General features: G+C 34.9%; 1 protein-coding gene across 6 annotated transcripts in view; it reads right to left on the bottom strand.

Annotated features, from left to right (window-relative positions):
* Positions 1–17551, bottom strand: part of znf536 (zinc finger protein 536) — a 172701-nt gene that overhangs the window by 96383 nt on the left and 58767 nt on the right. For all 6 annotated transcript variants that reach the window (XM_088613645.1, XM_088613646.1, XM_088613644.1 and 3 more), the window contains one exon: positions 13037–13157. The gene's annotated coding sequence lies outside the window, so the exon portion shown is untranslated. The remainder of the gene's footprint in view (positions 1–13036; positions 13158–17551) is intronic.

Below are 17551 nucleotides of genomic sequence, written 5' to 3'. Positions count from 1 at the left end.
AACCAAATATCAGAAATAATTGCTGTTTTCTTCTTTTCTTGATGGTACTGCTGTAATGATTTTGCATAATGGCTTGAACAAAGTGCTGTTGTGACAGGTGGTAAAATCAAGCTAGTAAGCACAGAGACAGGGTTCAATTTAGTTTGTGAATCCTTTAATTGTTGTGCCGCTAATTAAAAAAAAAAGATTCTTTACACTCATGAATGTTTACCGTTGCTTGTATGCACACATAGAAATTAAAATTGTGCCTTCAAGGGCTGAGAACTATGGAAAAACCATAACTCGTGCTACTTCAACATATTTACCGGCTTTTCACAAACAGATTCTGTAGAAGTTTTTGCTAAACAAATACACAGCTAATTAGAGATGCTCATTATGTGAATTAACATGTTAAGCAAGTCATGTAATTATTTTAGATTATGCAGCCTTTAAGCGAATGATTCTTCAATGTCTTTTGATTTGTATTTTTATGAAAGGTGTGAACAAACAGGTAAGAACCACATGTTTTTTAAATCAGAAGTAGTTGTGTCATGTTAATTTGGCTTTTTTAAAGCATTCAAATGTGAAGTTTGAGCAAATTATTTTTTCTAAACTAATCTCAATTTTCGATGTGATGAAACTGTCAAACTTATTCAGATGTAGTGATTATGCAATATATGCACAAAGAGCACTACAAAGAAAGAGAACATCCTGTTTAAGTAACTATTCTTATCGAACCAATCAGGAAGTAAGAGAGGACTGAAAATGCACTGCATTCTCAGCACACGTTATAGTATTCTTTTTCTTCAGGTCCAGCACTATTGTTTGTATCTTAGAGTTACACTAAGAGACGTGTTTTTTGCATTTGTTGCATTGTACAAAAAATATAACTGTATCATAACAAAGGGGAACTCAGAAGTCTACTCTTCGATATAGTGAACGTTCGATATAGTGTATTGTATACGGTAATAACTGAAGTAAGGAAATACAGCTGGCAAGTTGTTCTCAAGAGAAAGGGTGGGGGAGCACTCTGATATCAGGGTGCATGCTTCTTTATTGTGCTTTATCGGAAATGGTGCCCCACCTCTTCTGAAGGTTCAGATACTTTGTAGAGTGCATGCCATTAAAAAAATAAAGGTCCCCGTATTTTTGAACACCAATACTCAGAGAAACAGGAAAAAACAAAATATGCTTCTGTAGCATGTGTCACATCTATAGGCTTACAAAAAAAAACAATTTTAAACACTTTTTGGTTTTCTTTTATATACAGCAACTGCTTTTAATTTTCTGACATCATTAAACATTATTTGATTAATATAATTAAAATAGGCTTAGAAAGTTACTTTTTTCCATAAAGGGTTTTAGAAAGCTTTTCACTCAGTTAAAAAAAAACAACAACTCATGAGCTAACTTACCAGATTGCTGGATAAGAAGTAATGTTTGTTTAGGCATTAGATTCTTGATGTCTCTCTACACTTACCTTTGCCCTTTTGTCAGAGAGTATGCGTTTTTATGATATTTCCTAGCCTTATGACCTTGAAAATGGCAACATATTTATCCTCTTATAGAAAAAAGACATTAACTATTGCATTAAAAAGGCAATAAAAAGGAAAGGAAATAAATTGCTACTGATTTTCTACCCAGTGTACTTCTAAAGGGTGAGATCTCTGGCTTTTTTATTTATATTGAGCATTACTTCAAGAGTAGATCCAGCTGTTTTCAGTAGTTTATCAGCTCATGGCACACATACTGTAAAACCACAGTCACAGTGGTCAGGGAACAGGTCATGTTGTAAACACAGTCACACCATAGCCTCACATACTACACATACCAAATTCATATTCCTTAGATGATTTTATGTTGTCTTACACAGAAATAGTAGAAATAGTAAATGTAATGTTTCTCAAATCAGGGTAAAAACTCGCATGCACTCTGCAGACATCCCAACCTCCTTGTCAAACTTGCTGTTTAAAGAACAACATGCATAAGGCTGCATGGAGTTATGCAGCCCATGACATCTATGGATTATTCCACCATTGTTAACAGTACACCACGTGGACATCAACATGGATTAAACTGACTATACAAACAATTTAAAAACATTTCTTCCTTCTTGTTATTATATTTACTATATATTTATACACTATATCTTATTCAAGCAATAATGATATATATATATCTATACTGTTTGAACACATAAACTGTAACAGATAATATCTGTTATATCAAACTAAACCTAGGAAAACAACAATTTGGAGAAAATCAGACAGGTAAAGAAAGCTTATAATGGAGCAGACATACAGTAACAGTCATCAAATAATGAGTATGTGTATTATCACATGAAAAATAACAAGGTTAAAAGGTACAAGCTGTTATGTGTGCTGTAGGCAACCTTGTATGTTGTAACATACAAGCAATAACCCAACATCATCCTACAACTGTGATGTTATTTAAATTTCAACGGATGGCAGAAGAAGACGTAGCAACAACAATATCTTTGCAATCTGCTTGTCCAACTTATTTGACAGGATGTTTAGGAGGTAAAATACCAACTGGGGCAGGTTAGCCAGACCCCAGGGGTAAAGATGCATGAGCCAGAGACGTCACCCAATAGGTAAAGCCTTTGAATCTTTCTGCCTCAACCATCTCAGTGGACTGAACTTGTTTATAGATCATCCTCATGGTCTGGCACATCTTTTCTTCTGCATCTGATTAAGTTAACAATGTGCTGTTATTTGCATGCTGATTTAACAGGCCCTTCTTTTACAGCTGCTCCTAAAAGCTGGTCGAGCTCTCTGTAATATGATAGCACAGCAGTCAGTAAATGCAATCTTTGTCAAACCCAGGTGTGCTCTTGACTTCGTTCTAATTCGTTCCAAGCAATTTTTCTCCCTGTAGCTTTATAAGGTTCTATTATAATCAAATCTGGAGCAAAACCGCTCTTTTTTATTAATTATAGAGTGAAACTGATGTGAATGTATTCAGAAAGCATCTTCAAAATAGGTCGGCATACAGTTTTCTATTCTTATCACATTTAAATGTCAACATGGTGCAAAGCTCTACAAATTAGTTCAGGCAGACTTCAACCCCCATTTAACATTTAAATCTCCATTCTGTAAGCCTAAAGTATGATTTAAATCATTTTACACATACAAAAAGAAACTGTTATGACTTTCAGAATACTCATTTTAATACAGATATTATTCTAAGCCCTTCTTAAAGAATATACACGAAGAGGAAACTGATCTTATAAAAAAAAGCAATAATGCATTAGCTTTCATAAATTATATATCCTGTACCTATAGCCATTTGGTTTTTATACAAGGGTATGCATGTAACCTCAATTTAGATTAAAATATTAGAGAGGGGCTGTTTCAAAAATATATACTGAATGCTCTTGTTTGGAATTAATGTATGATTATTTGCAAGTGCTACATACCATGAAATAATGTGATATTACATTGTAATAACCTAACTCTGTTTGTAATATACTGTAGCATACCAAGAGGAACATCTCCATATTCCTTATAATTCCACTATTATATAAAATACATAGGTTTAAAAGATGATATTTATAATAAATTCCATTAATGAGATCCTGCTGTGAATATGTGTTCATCATCTGTGTTCTTATTGCCTGATTAAACAGTAGCTTTCAAATTTGCACAAGCATTTCAATATGGTAGACAGCTTGTTACAGGTATTATACAAAGCACAAGTATCATACTAGCCCAGTGCTCTAGAAGTATAGTGAAAGAGACAATGGCATGCAGTACAAATCCAGCAATGCTTAAGTGATATTTCATTGCAAGGGATGTAGCATTTCAAATTAAACTTAAATTACTGACCTATGATTAGGCTACTTAGGCTCTACTCGCAACTATTGAAATCCCTGTTGGTACATATATCTGGAAATGAAGGAAAGTGGCTAAGTGGAGCTGCTTAGATGATCAGTAATGTTTTGTTTGTTCTCTTCTCCATATCATCTTCTAATGAATGTGGTGCTACACCGAACACACCCTAATACTGAGCATGATATTTACCTTGAAGACAAACAATGTGACAGAAAAATCCCTATCATCCACAGTGGAAACACAGCCCTCTAGTTTGCCCAGAGTAAGAAAACAAGCCCAAGACTTTTTTGCACGGCCAGATCCCCAGCCTTCATTCTACTTTCCTCACCATCCCCACAGGACAGTAAACTAAAAGGTTTTTAAAACTTTTGAAAAACGTATTCAAAGCAAATGGCCTATAAATTGTCTCACTGAGAACTGGAAATGTCAAGGCATAATATACATATATTCTTTCTGACTGAAAAATACAAGCACATTCAAAGGAATTTAATTATCTATAGTCAAACCGAGTTCAAGCCAAGTGAAAGAATAAGATGAAGATGAATATAATTCATTACTGGATAAACAGAGCTCAATGACTCACATCAAATTGGCACAATTCAAGATTTCCAAAGTTAAAACATATTTGATGATAGTACTATTTTGTGTGCGAACTCTTCATAGTATCAGTCTTAACCCAAAAGGACAATTTTGTATTTGAAGTTTGCTATTTTTGTGTTACGGAAATAGATACTGAAACATTTTTTAAAACGCAACACCAATTCAGGATAAAACAGTAGACTGAACACGGGTTTCACCGTATGTTTTAGCTCTGACATTAATAAAAAACGTGTGGGTCACGTAATAAATTCAAATCAGAGACCCCAATATAAATGAACAATATTGTTGTATCCTCCATTAGCTCAAACAAACACTGTTGCATTTCATAGCAAAAACATTGCACATGGACCTCAGGGATACTTTTCCAATTAATCTCTAAAGCTACTGCCAGATCTGCCACTTCATTTGGCAGCAGTGGATGTTAATGTACTATATGTTATATGCATTTGCCCATCTCATTCAACAGGTCCTACTTTGGGTTAAGATCTGGGAATATCAGCCAATTGGTGATGCTGATCCCTGATTAAAGCAGAAAGACTCAAGTGACCCTTGCCATGTGAGAATAAACATTTGCACATTGAAGGATTAAGAAATTATACTGTACTGATATTTGTCTTGCTGGAACATCAGATAAGAGCACAAGTCTCAAAATGTGGTTACCGAAATTCTGTGAAGTGAGATTACCATTTTCAAGTCAATCTGCTAAATTTATCAATCCCTTATCCCTCCCTACTCCACCTCCATGAGGCTCCTGCCATCAAAATGGTGCTGTACCCCAACACACTTTCTTTAATAGTTTCTCCTATATACACATGCTTCACTTGCTGGCGCCACTTAAAGTATGAGTCCATGGCCACCAGAACACTTTACTATAAAACCTAATTCCAAATGATGCTTTCAACCAAATCAGTAACATTGTTCAGCTGTTCACACATTCTGATTGTTGGCAGGAATGCTGAACAGCTGTATTTCACATTTACTGTAACACCCACCTCTAATTTTCAACTCAGCAAACACATGATGTTGAATTTTTCCATTAATGTTTCTCAATTTAAGTGCAGTTTTAAAAATCCCAGACTGTTTCAGAGTGTCTCAGTGAACGCAAAGTCATTCAGTCATCCAATCTCTACAAAATACAGACAACTATAATTAATCAGAAACCATCTTTCTTTTCCAAAATCTGGGAGTTTGTTGTCCATCCTGTATGTCTATGTGGTGAGTATTGAGTACTGTACTGAGTTACCATGCTCCTAACATAGAGGCACCAGGTTGAGTCCTGATGTTACCATAGTAGAGGCACCAGCTCTGGGCTGAGCATCCAGCTGGTAATAGACAGAAGATTCCTGCTAGTAACAGGAATGTTGCTGTTTTTCTCTTTTTCACTGAGCCCTGATTTTGTTGCAGTCATTTTATCAACAGTTACATGTATGTATCCAAACGTCACATGCATAAGCACATATTTCTTATGGCACGTGTTTTGTGAAAGTTTTTGTCATGCCATACTCAGGAGGTAATGAGGACTGCAAAAGGGGACATGTTCTAAGATTTTCTACTGTAATGTCGCAACCTTGCAATATATCTTAATCAAACAGGCTAATTGGTTAACCTTGCATAATACATAATTAGGGATGAAAATACACTTTGTATTTCTAAAGTGTAGATACACAATGAATATTTTATTTCTAACTGCATTATCTTGCATTGCTTTGTAATGTCATTCTACTTGCATTATGTTATACTACTGTATATTTTATACTACTCTACATTGTTATTTACAGTTTCACAGTTCACAGTAATGGGTTTGAATGTAAGCTGACTGGAATAAAGGTGTCAGCTTAAAAAAGGAATGATATATAAATATATATATAATAATTAATAATGATAAACTTGTACATTAATTTCAATTTCAATAGTCCTGTACTGTACCTACATTACAGTAACTCCATGGAAAAACATCTCTCAGCACAGAGTATATAATATTCTACTGCTTTATTCTTGGTGATCTCAGATATTTATCAAATAGAAAAATAAATCTTACTATCCCAGGGTAGTAATTCCCCAATTATTTTGAGTACCTGCTGACAGGTATGTAACAGTCTTGTATGTCTATATCAGTTTTCAACCTTAACTTTCCCACTGTGGGAAGCATAGATGCCTGGGGCAAAATTCATGAAGTGGATACATGTTCATTATTTAGCTCAAATACTTTCATTGTTGAAAATGGTTAAGATTGAAAACATGGTTAGAGAGCCCATAAAGAATGCTCAGTCAGTTGCAGCTGTTTTTAACAGATCTTAAACACTGTCAAGATTCCTTCAAAGACCACAGAAACAAAACACATATGGTGATTTATATTTGTAAAGGACAGCACAAGATGATGAGCTACTGTATGTTATTTAGCACTCATTACTACAAGCTACATGTATGTATGCCCTTTATTTTGCATTCTTAGATGGTCATTTTCATATTATTGCCATATCTTTCTCACTTTAAAAACAGAATACATAATTTGAGGATGCAAAAACAATTACGTTTTCAGAAATATATGAAACCATTGCATCCTGCGTCACTCTCACAAGGATTCTAACAGCAAAATGATCGTGAGACCATTATTACTACGTACTGTACATCTATAGTTCTATTTAATGAAAAGTCCAGAAATACGGTCTTATGATGAATACAATAACTAACTACAATAGCATCTGATAATGGCAGAGGTTACATAGACAAAATTGGACTGTCATGAATGCATATTAAAACAGGACTTCCTTTCTGATCACTGCCATTACGATGGTAAGGTTACAAATCAGATGATGTTTTATGTTACTGTCATAGAAAGTTTACAGTTCAGCCCTTCTACTGTAACTGCGTCCTTGGACCTGAACTCCCAGGTTCCATTATCACTCATTGACTCCCACAAAAATAAAGAACGATCATCCCACTGGTGCCAATTAACAACAGGCAATAACACTGACCCCTGCTGGTGAAAAGAGAGGCCAGTATAACTCTGTTTTTCATCTTATAGATTATATACACTTTGACTTGTGAAATGTGATTCTCACTGCAGTCACTGCACTCTGGTGAACGGCAGGTGGCTGAGGATTAAGGACCATGCTGATTCTCTTCAAGTGTATCATGGCCTGAGCTTTTCTACTCATAGTCCACCTGTAGCTTTGCTTCTGCAAAGAAAACATGTAACAAATTCTCCTTACAAAGTTTAGTAATACTGTATGTACAGTATCTGTAGGTCTCTCATTCAGATCACAGTAATCGGGCTGTTGTAGCTTTTTAGACAGTTCACGTTTCTTTGTATTCAGGTTCAATGTCCATCCACTGACTTCAAGAGCAGATTAAAATAGTTTTGGTCATCACAGTATTTGAGTTTTGCAAAACATTTCTTACCGTGATTTTATCAAAGAGATTTTATGTTTTAGCACTTCTCAGAAAGTCCATAAATACACCATTTAAAGCAGGACACCAGAAATATGTCTTTAAAAAACATGTAAACTCCAAGCATAATATTGTAATTGGGACAGCCCAAAGGTTCTTTTGTGCATTATAGAGTGTGAGATTGATTCAATTGGATAATACTGCAAAATTATTTTTGAAAAAAAAAATCACATTTGAAACTGCAAAAACACATGAGGGAATATTTCATTAATCCAGGTCTTAAGGGTGTACCAGTGAATAAAATAAGGTTGAACCTCAATAGGATCAACATTCAGGGCAAAACTGCAATAAAAGTAGAAAGCTGACAGAGAAAATGATCTGTAATTAGGACAAACATCACTAAAAGCAAGTTCAAAGATAATTGTTTTCAATGAATATGTGACTTCATGTGAAAAATCCCATGGCAGACACTGCAAAGAATATGAGCCCAATGTGAGCTGGGGCAGCAGAATGACGATGAAGGTGAAATTTGCCATTGGAATAAAAAGTGAACAAAGACACCCTGCTGAGTGAGCATCAATCCATCATAAGACTTGCAATAAAAAAAAACAACAACTATCCTGAGCATGCTTATCCTCTCAGAGATCTTTAAACAAAGAGGGCTATTGTTGTTTTCTTTTATAACACAGGACTTTGATGGATTCAAGTTGTTAAAGAAAGAAAGAAGAAAAAATGGTTTAACAAAGATATGAATTAAATTAAAAGAACTTTAAAAGACAGCACAAACTCTAGCTAGAGCTCCCATGATGCAGTACAGCAAAACTGAAGGGACAGTTCATTTCCAGAGCTTGATGAGTTGGCATCTCTGCTCAAGACTGGAGCTGAATCCTCATCTTCATCTGTTTTCCCTTTTTTTTCTTATTTTTTAAGTGAGACTAGTATGTAGAGCCCTGTGGATGCTTCCCGTATTTAAACTATTTATACTCACATGTCATACAAAACTTCTTCTTGAAAAAATGTGCTTCCAGTTAACTAGTGTAGTAAATCACATTTTTGCAATACATACAAACAGACCCCTTTAGCTGCATATTACGTTTAAGTATTGTAATTCAAATTCAAAACTGTAATTGTATTTACAAACCCCTTAATGAACTATTGCTATATATTACTATAAACTTTAATGCATTATCCTAACCAAGATTTCCTCTTATCATTCTTGCCATCGTTGAATAATCAGCCCTTTGTAAGACTTACAGAATTTATAGAAATATAACAAAATACAGCAAAGTATTTGTCCTTTGACTTCAGATATATTTTGTGTTTTTAAAAATGGTGCTAATAGCCCTTTAGAACAAACAGATATTTGATTATTACCCCTTTATGCTACAATTGTTACTACATTTTTATTCTTTTGCGAATGTTTGAAATTTTAGATTAACTGCATTTCTCTTTGCGACCTTTAAGCTTCTAATTTTATATACAGAAAACATTTATGCCCTTTTTATCTGGCTTTTGTATTTACGAAGAAAGAATTCATCTAGTCAACTAAACATGCAAGTAACCTACTCATCTTCCACACATAGATGACATTTTTATTTAAAAAGGTTAATAAGTTGTTAATCAGAAGCTTAATAACTTGTTATTTTCTTTACAAAACCATTAATATTTAACGCAGATGGTTTTATTAATAGAATACGCAATATGTTGGCTAACGTGTATTAATCACGCTTTGTTAAGGACAAATAAATTAATTCATGATTCACACAATCAAATAGAAGATGTTTGGTTAAATTATTTAAAATGTACTGTATTAATAAACTATTTATAAACATTAAAACTGAAAGGCTAGGTTGTGGGGTGATTAAAGTCCAATGTTAGAAGAACTAGCACAAGAGTTCAATTAGATTTTTGGATGGAACATTGAAAAGACACCAGGTAATGACACAAAGAGACAAGGAAGAAGTGATCGTTTAAAAAAAAGAACTACAACACCAATTTGTTAATCAAAGCAAAATAAATATTGCTCTTCATTCGCTCTATTTATTGAATGAACATATAATTTCCCAAAATGCTCTTCCCAGCTAAAATGTAATTAAATTGTGCCTTTAGTGAAAACATGCGGTAGTACTCCAATTAGTTCTGTTTTATCATTAGAAAATGGAATCAGGCATGCCAAAGGCATCAGTGTGCCCTAAAACAAGATAATGTAAGCAATTCACAATGGATATATTTGAGATGGTGTCCCAAGTGCAGAAGAAGCAATGGTAATTTCCCGGAAAATGATGCCTAAGGAACACTTGTAAGAAAAATGCAGCTCTTCTTGAACAATGTATGGCATCCATATAAGAACTGTTTGTAAACAGTTGCTTTGTTTGAGAAGAAAAAAGACAACTTGTGTAAGGCCGGATTTTCTAGACATCAACTCCAACATTAACCTTGTTTCTAAAGAAACGTTACATTCGGAAAATTCTTAGCAGTTGTTAGGATTACATAATTGAATTGCAACCTAGAATATGTATAACAGTATAAGCACCTAGATATAGACATCTGTTTAACTTTCCATATAAATACAGTAATAGCACAAAGTTTACTAGTTATATTATAATAATAGAAAGCCTAGGATAGTAGGTGTAACAAGCATATATCTTTGCCTTACACTGTATTGCAATCCCTCAGATACGGTACTGATGAATAATTACGTACATAGCATCAAAGAAACCTCTGCTCACCTGCCCTATCTGTTGTGTGTGGACAGGTAAAGTGCCAGCTGACCAAAAGCCCCCAATGTCAGATGCACTCCAGTGCAGTAGGTAACCTGCTAATGGTGTCATCAAGCCCACTGTGGACCAATTTATAAAGCGTTTGGATAAGCCATGCTATGAAAAGGAAAGCAGCACTGTAAAAGAAGCCTGTGAATCAAATACCACGCATTGCTGTGGAGCACGGTTTCACAGAATATTTCTCAGATCTTCTTCAAATCTCAGGCTCTTCTTAAAATGCCACATAAAAATAAATAAATGTGCATAAAGTATAGAGATACGAATGAGCAAGATATACGGTTCTTTGATCTCTTTCAGCTCACTTGGCCGAATAAAGCAGAGAGAAACATTCTATGTTCAGTTAAACACTGATTTCATCATCTCAGTAAAACACATAACTTAAAATGAAATCAAATATTAAAAATGACAGCCTATATAAGTGCTGTGAGTAACTTCAGGTCACGGAGGGAGGGAAATGCAGGCAAGTTGTCAGGCACTATCTGTCAGAGTGAATTAGAAACAATCAACGGAGACTGAAAGGGAAGGTGATTGTTATTAAGCAGCAGGGCTGTGAGCAAGCTACCCAGATGTGGTCATGCATATAAAGAACAGGAAACAGCAGTTTAATTCAGGAAGCACTGGCGTACAGGGCAGCACAAAGGATAAAAGTCCTTTGTCGCTAATAAGCTGGAAGTTACTTTGATAACAGCAGGGTTAGGCGCTGGAATAAAACACATTTCTTTCACTACCACTCACCATTAATATCTCAGGAATATAATAGAAAAAGAAAAATCAGTGCAGAAGTATAGATAAGTCGCCCCTAACATCTAAAGGGACAAGATGCCTCGGCCCACATATCAATTATTCACACTATCATAAGAAGATGAGTAGACTACAGTGTGGTATACCTTCTTCTCTCTTTAACTGCTTTAAATAAAACCTTCAGCTTTTATAGAAGTAGGGAATAGTCACTACTTGCCAGTTCTAAAGAGATCTAAAAGGTTTGATTAAAAAACAAGATTATTTGCAAGTTATTTTTCAAACATTAAGGATTGATTTTAATGATCTAAAATGGAGCTAATCTACATGAAGATGGTCTTTAAAATCATAGTAAAGCATTTTCCCCTGCTTGAATGGATCACCTATTTTAATAATATTACTACACAGAAGACTGTACTGAAGACATGAGTGGAGAAAAGATTTTTGTGTCATACCTGGTTTACAGGTTTGACTGCAGCTAGAGAAAACAAATATGCTCCAAGTTTTCATTTGCAAAGTGCAGAAGAGCCATGGCTAACTCCTTCCGTTCAGGACATGTATAAGATTTCAGTGAGATTAGATTCAGTGGGATATGGAGATGTTCTGCGGAGCATTAGTAATTAATCACACTGAGTACTGGGATTACCACTTTCACTGTCTTGTCCTGGGATTTAAAAAATTTTATGTTTTCAATAACATTGTTTTTTAGCGTTACGATGAAAATATGCACGGCTTAATAAGCAAATCATTTCCTTTGTGCCTCACGCTAATTATTACTCAACATATAATGAGCTTTATTTCTTTGTTTTTGACTGTGACTTTAAAGCTTATATGTACGTCTGCTATATGAAGGGAAACCGCTGAAACAGGAAAGTTAATACTTACGGCTTTCTGAAACCATTTTAATTTTTTTGGTTCAAAGAATAAATGTAGTCTGTCCCGGACATGAAAATGTCAAATACCTAAAATACACCTAGGCTAAATAGCATATAAATTTTTAATGCCTGTTCATCTTATGCTGCTATTCTCATACCTACCCTGTCTGCCAACAGCTGTTGCAGTAAGCCCTCTTTGGGAATTTACAATGTAACAACGAGAGTGATGTAGATTTTTTTTTAATATCTGTCCTTCTATCCATCTGTCTATCTAGAAAACATTAATTGAATTTTTTTTTCTTACAAAATGTATGCACACTTTCCTATTCTCTTGTCTGTCACTTGTTTTCCAGTGTCAAATAAATTACGAACTTTTCTCTGCCAGAGAAGAATATAATACAATGGATGGTCTAATAATGTAGAAGACATGAGTGATTGATTAAAGATTGAAAAACAATGAAAACAGACATGCTCTACATCTACAACAACAGCACACTTTCTATATACATGTGTGTGTATATGTCAACCACATGATCAGGAAAACTTAAATTTTGAATTTGTGGGTATCAGGTTAATACAAAATCTGTGTTCCTAAGGGAACATCATTACTTCAGTTGCATTTGCATCAGGATATCGTCATGTTTTTCAGGTACTGTGAACAGTATAAAGGTGATGTATATAATATCGCATTATACACATATCTAAAATAATGAAAACAACAAGAATTTCAAAAACAAAATGTCCCATACTATTTAGTAGTGCACAACCATAAAAGGGCTGCCATATCAGGTGGAAATGTTACCAATATAGAGTATCTTACCTTAACACACTAACTGCATACTTGTTTTAGGACTGTCAGTCTGGTTAGAAAATACCCAGTGAGAGGATGCAGCTGAGCTTGGATGGCACTGACAGATTGCCAAAGGGGGCGTCCCACTTCCCTAACACAAAAGGAAGATAAAAAAGGGAGGGGGGGGGAGATAGAGAGAGATGATGTAAAGTGAAATGTAACAAATTCACCAAATCACAGCAATATGCAGAGGTCAAGGAAATTCAACTGAAAAGGTTAAAGATGAAATCAAATCCAGCGAGCGAGAATGAAAATCTATCCCAAAGCAAGGCCACCGGTGACGTGTTGTAGACAAGAAGCTAAATACTGCATAGCACTGGGATCTTTCATTTTCATCAGATCAATAAAAGCTTATATTTATCAGGATTCCAAGCAGCTGCCACTTCTGACAACCTCCACTTTATTTTCTCACTCCTTGTGCTAAATCAGGCCATAGACTATAAAAGAGGCAGCCTTCAGTGCTATTTACACCTCAAGACACAATTCCATTAAGAGGTCCCTTTTTTGTTAAAGAAACATGGGTTGTTATTATTGTATTGGCAGAGGCAACTACTCCCTTGCACTCTTTGTCCCCCTGCACACGCTGTCATTCCTGTGTTGTGTGATTCCTTATGGCAGGCTCCGTTTCCCACCTAGCCTGTGAAGTCTGATCACTTTTTGTCTTATAAAAACTTACACTTAAAAAAGACACAAGACGAGGAGCTGACTTGCTAAAATAGTTACTACTCTAATAATCTGTACAATATTTGCTATCAGGCATTCTAAATAGATTATCACCAGTCCATCTGTGTCATTATTGATTTATAAGGCTTTAAGCTGCTTTAGAATGGAAGCTTTCCCACTACAAGGCTTCTTGTATAAATCACAGGCACACTCTAATACAGCACCCTTTTGGTTTACTACTCAAGCAACTCTCCTTAAAGCCACTGTGAATCGGAAAAAATAAAAATAGGATGGACTCTTTCCTTCTCTCCACAACTAGTATGAATACAAAATTTGTTGTCTTTTTAATATTGAGTTGGGGGGGAAACGGAAAAAAACAAGGGGCATCATTAACATATGAATGCTATATGCAAATGGTTGGGGAAGAGCAGATGTTGGTGCATTTAATTGACCTATATGTGAATTGCATCCAAACCTTTAACTCTATTAATACACTACTACACAGTAACTGGATCCAGAGACCAAAACACACACACACACACACTCACGAAAAGAAGAAAAAAAAGTGAATTCTCAGAAAGCATGCACTTGTCACGAATCTGACAGGGATTCAGAGATGCTGAAACAAGGTCGCTGTCACCGGTATTTCGCTGTCATCTGCATTCTGCTCCTTATAGATGACATCATCATGTGGCTGTGTAAATCGATCACTTAATAGCATTTGGAAAATGCTGCAGTCTGAAGCAGGTTGTAAAGAATGCCCCAGTTTTATTCTTCTTTTTTTTCTGGCAGAAATGTCATACGTCTTAAGCTGAAATGTTTGCATGAGTGCACCATGAGAAACACAGATGCTATTTTATTCTGTGTGCCTTTTATTTCCTTCTTCTTTGTGGAATGTCATTAAATTGTATTAAATAGCCTTTTGTCCAGAGGGCAGGGACCACCCGATATATGATAATGTATTAATGCCCCTGTGTTCCAGCCACTGAGCTGAAACATTTTAAGGCTGAGCAGCGTAAGTATGAAGCACCATTGTGTGTATAGCCCGCTAACAACTGTGACACATACTAATAGAAACATACCTAATAAATTACTGCTTTCAGGTCTGGCAAGCTGACATTTCTCTGCAAGGGACAATTTTATATTTGCTGCACAGAACCAAATTGCATCATATGGAGCCACTGCGGATTAGCATAAAAATTAACACTTAAATTTCAGCTTATTTTCAACCCTTCTCCTCCTGCCACAACAATCAATTCCTCTTATAAATCTGATTAGATTTTATGATGCTTATTATTCAGAGCATGTCTCTACACAGCATTCACAGGCTTGAAGACTATTTGTTTAAATAGAATTAAGAAGCAGATAAATCTATAGGTGTTTCACTCCAGTCCCATCCTTCATCTGTTTCTCACCCACACTGTAACATCAGCAATTGATTACAAACACTAATTAACATACAAGAAAGAAACTTGCAGTATTTTACATTTAGATGATTTATTATTTACATATTTATTCACCATGTGCATGTTTGCCATCGTCTCATCTCATAGATTCAGGCAGAAATCCAGATGATACCAAAGTGAAAACAAAAAAATGAAATAAGAATGTACAGAACAAATCCTTATTGTTCAGGCAAAAGACAAGAAAATCCCAAAGCTGCCAAAAATATCTAATATTTGTTTTATTTGATTGGTCTGTGGCATTAAATAAAGACAAAGAAGAACTCTCAGTGGTAAACTGGGCTTTTCCAAGCTAGGTACTGTATAATAATAAAAGTAGCCTTTTATATCAGTCTTGGACACTATTTTTGTGCAGCTATGACTGATGATTCATTTTAAACATCGAATGATAGTCTGCATTGTCTTTCCAGAATAAAAAGTGTGTTTAGTGGAGAATTTACCTAGTCAGCCTGGGTCAAATATTCTTAATAACAAGCTTCAACAACTAAGAAAAAAACTCAAAATGTGGGCTTATTGTGGTTTGTATTGCCTCCACACAGGAAGTGTTAAGGAAAAATGGGCCCCTTCAATTCATTTACAAGTACAGCTAATATCACTACAGATAAATCTATTAACATCTAGAAGTAATAAACTAGGAAGATTTTTTCTTTTGAACCAGTGCCTTGGAAAACACATAAGAATGCTGCTATAAAATATTTGTCAACATATTATTTCTGAAAATATTGTACTAGTAGTAAACGCAGTGTGTGTCTGGGTGGCTGGGGGATTTCTTTTTGTTTAGATAAAAGCCATTTTATAGCATCCAGATGTCTATAAGCACAGTTTATTCCCAACAAAATTTTATCCAAACATTTATTCATAACTGAATTCCTCAACTGACCTCAAAATTGCAGAACAAAAATATTTCATGCATCAAACATGAGTCAATTTTAAGGTAAGTTAATGTTAATCAAGAACAAAGGTTAGTGTTTTGGGCTTAATGTGATTACAGTTAGACAGTGCTGCAATTTGATGTTCATGTTTCTGTTTAGTATGAGTAGGATCCACATACTTAGTACATTTGTCTTGTGCATTTAGATTGCCAGCACTTTTAGAAATGAGTCTTGTCAGGGCTGTGTGTTCTATAACTTGGTGATCAAGTGAACTGCTGTCCTGTTCCTTGCATTGTGATAAAGAACTCGCTTGAAAGAAAACCCTGATGTTAAAAGGATAACAACAGCCCCTGCTATGCTGCTTCTCAGAATAATTTAAACCAGCTAACTCCTATTCTTATGTTAACGGGACAAATGGAATGGGCCACCCAGCAGTAAAAACTTAAGTTAGGTTAGGAAAAATATTTTCTAAGTAAAATCACTGATACTCTACAGCGTAATGGTCATTTTAAATTAAACCAACATATTTACTCCTTTTTAAGCATATTACCTTTCATACAGCTTAAGAATAATAAACAGAGCACTTAACAAAACTGTTTTCTTTATGTGAAGCAGTACAATGGTAGAGAAAAATGTGAAAGTCTTTAAATACAGCTTAAACACAAGGCTCTTTGTTGAACATACAGTATTTAGCTTTTTATATGACTTTTTCTTAAAACAATACATCGTATAACACATCTGATGAGCACACCTCCATTTCATAGGTTAAATCCTGCTGTATAGAAAGTAATATTTTATAAGTGAAGTTTATTTTTATGAGTGTGCATAATTAACACAGCATGTACTATCTTTCAGCAATCCAGCCAAGGTCTTTATTTAAACAACTTTATTGTGAAATGTTTGCATTCTCAGCATTTGCAGCCCACACACAGATTATTATTTCATACTTCTTTAGAACATTTTGAAAAGTTTATGCTTAAAAGCAGTTATTGTTTTTGATTACTGCAGTTTTTTGGATGAATCACATTCTCAGAGATCTGTTAAAAACATGTTTACAGAATCAGGTTTCGAACCTGATAGCCTAGATTGGAAAATTAGGTTCTTTTGTGATTTATAACCAGGAGATTAAACAATTTATGTAAAATGAATTGGTTGTTTAATTTCCATGCATTTCTTGTCTCTATGTGCTGTTCTCTTTGACGAGGTTTTATAGATTTTAAAAATTAAGTGAGGCTTTAAGAAAAAATGTTTATATCTCCTCTTAGAAGCCTTAAGCAAGAGCAGCAGCCCATAAACATGAATGCCTTATGCATTACGTTAGCTTTTAACTGTCCCATTAAACAAAGCACCATCAGAAGACCAAATGACATATAGCACAGCATAGACTCTATAAGATTAACATTGGGGAGGTAGGGGTATTAGATTAAGTAACACAGTCATATGTGTATTTGTTGGGAGGCCAAAGGTAAAATTCTGGCCAGCAAGAC

The sequence above is a fragment of the Lepisosteus platostomus genome, chromosome 20 (assembly GCF_059453375.1).
Source record: "Lepisosteus platostomus isolate fLepPlt1 chromosome 20, fLepPlt1.hap1, whole genome shotgun sequence".
NCBI lineage: Eukaryota > Metazoa > Chordata > Actinopteri > Semionotiformes > Lepisosteidae > Lepisosteus > Lepisosteus platostomus.
Note: the sequence above shows the minus strand (reverse complement) of the source record. Positions and strands in the feature narration are given on the sequence as shown.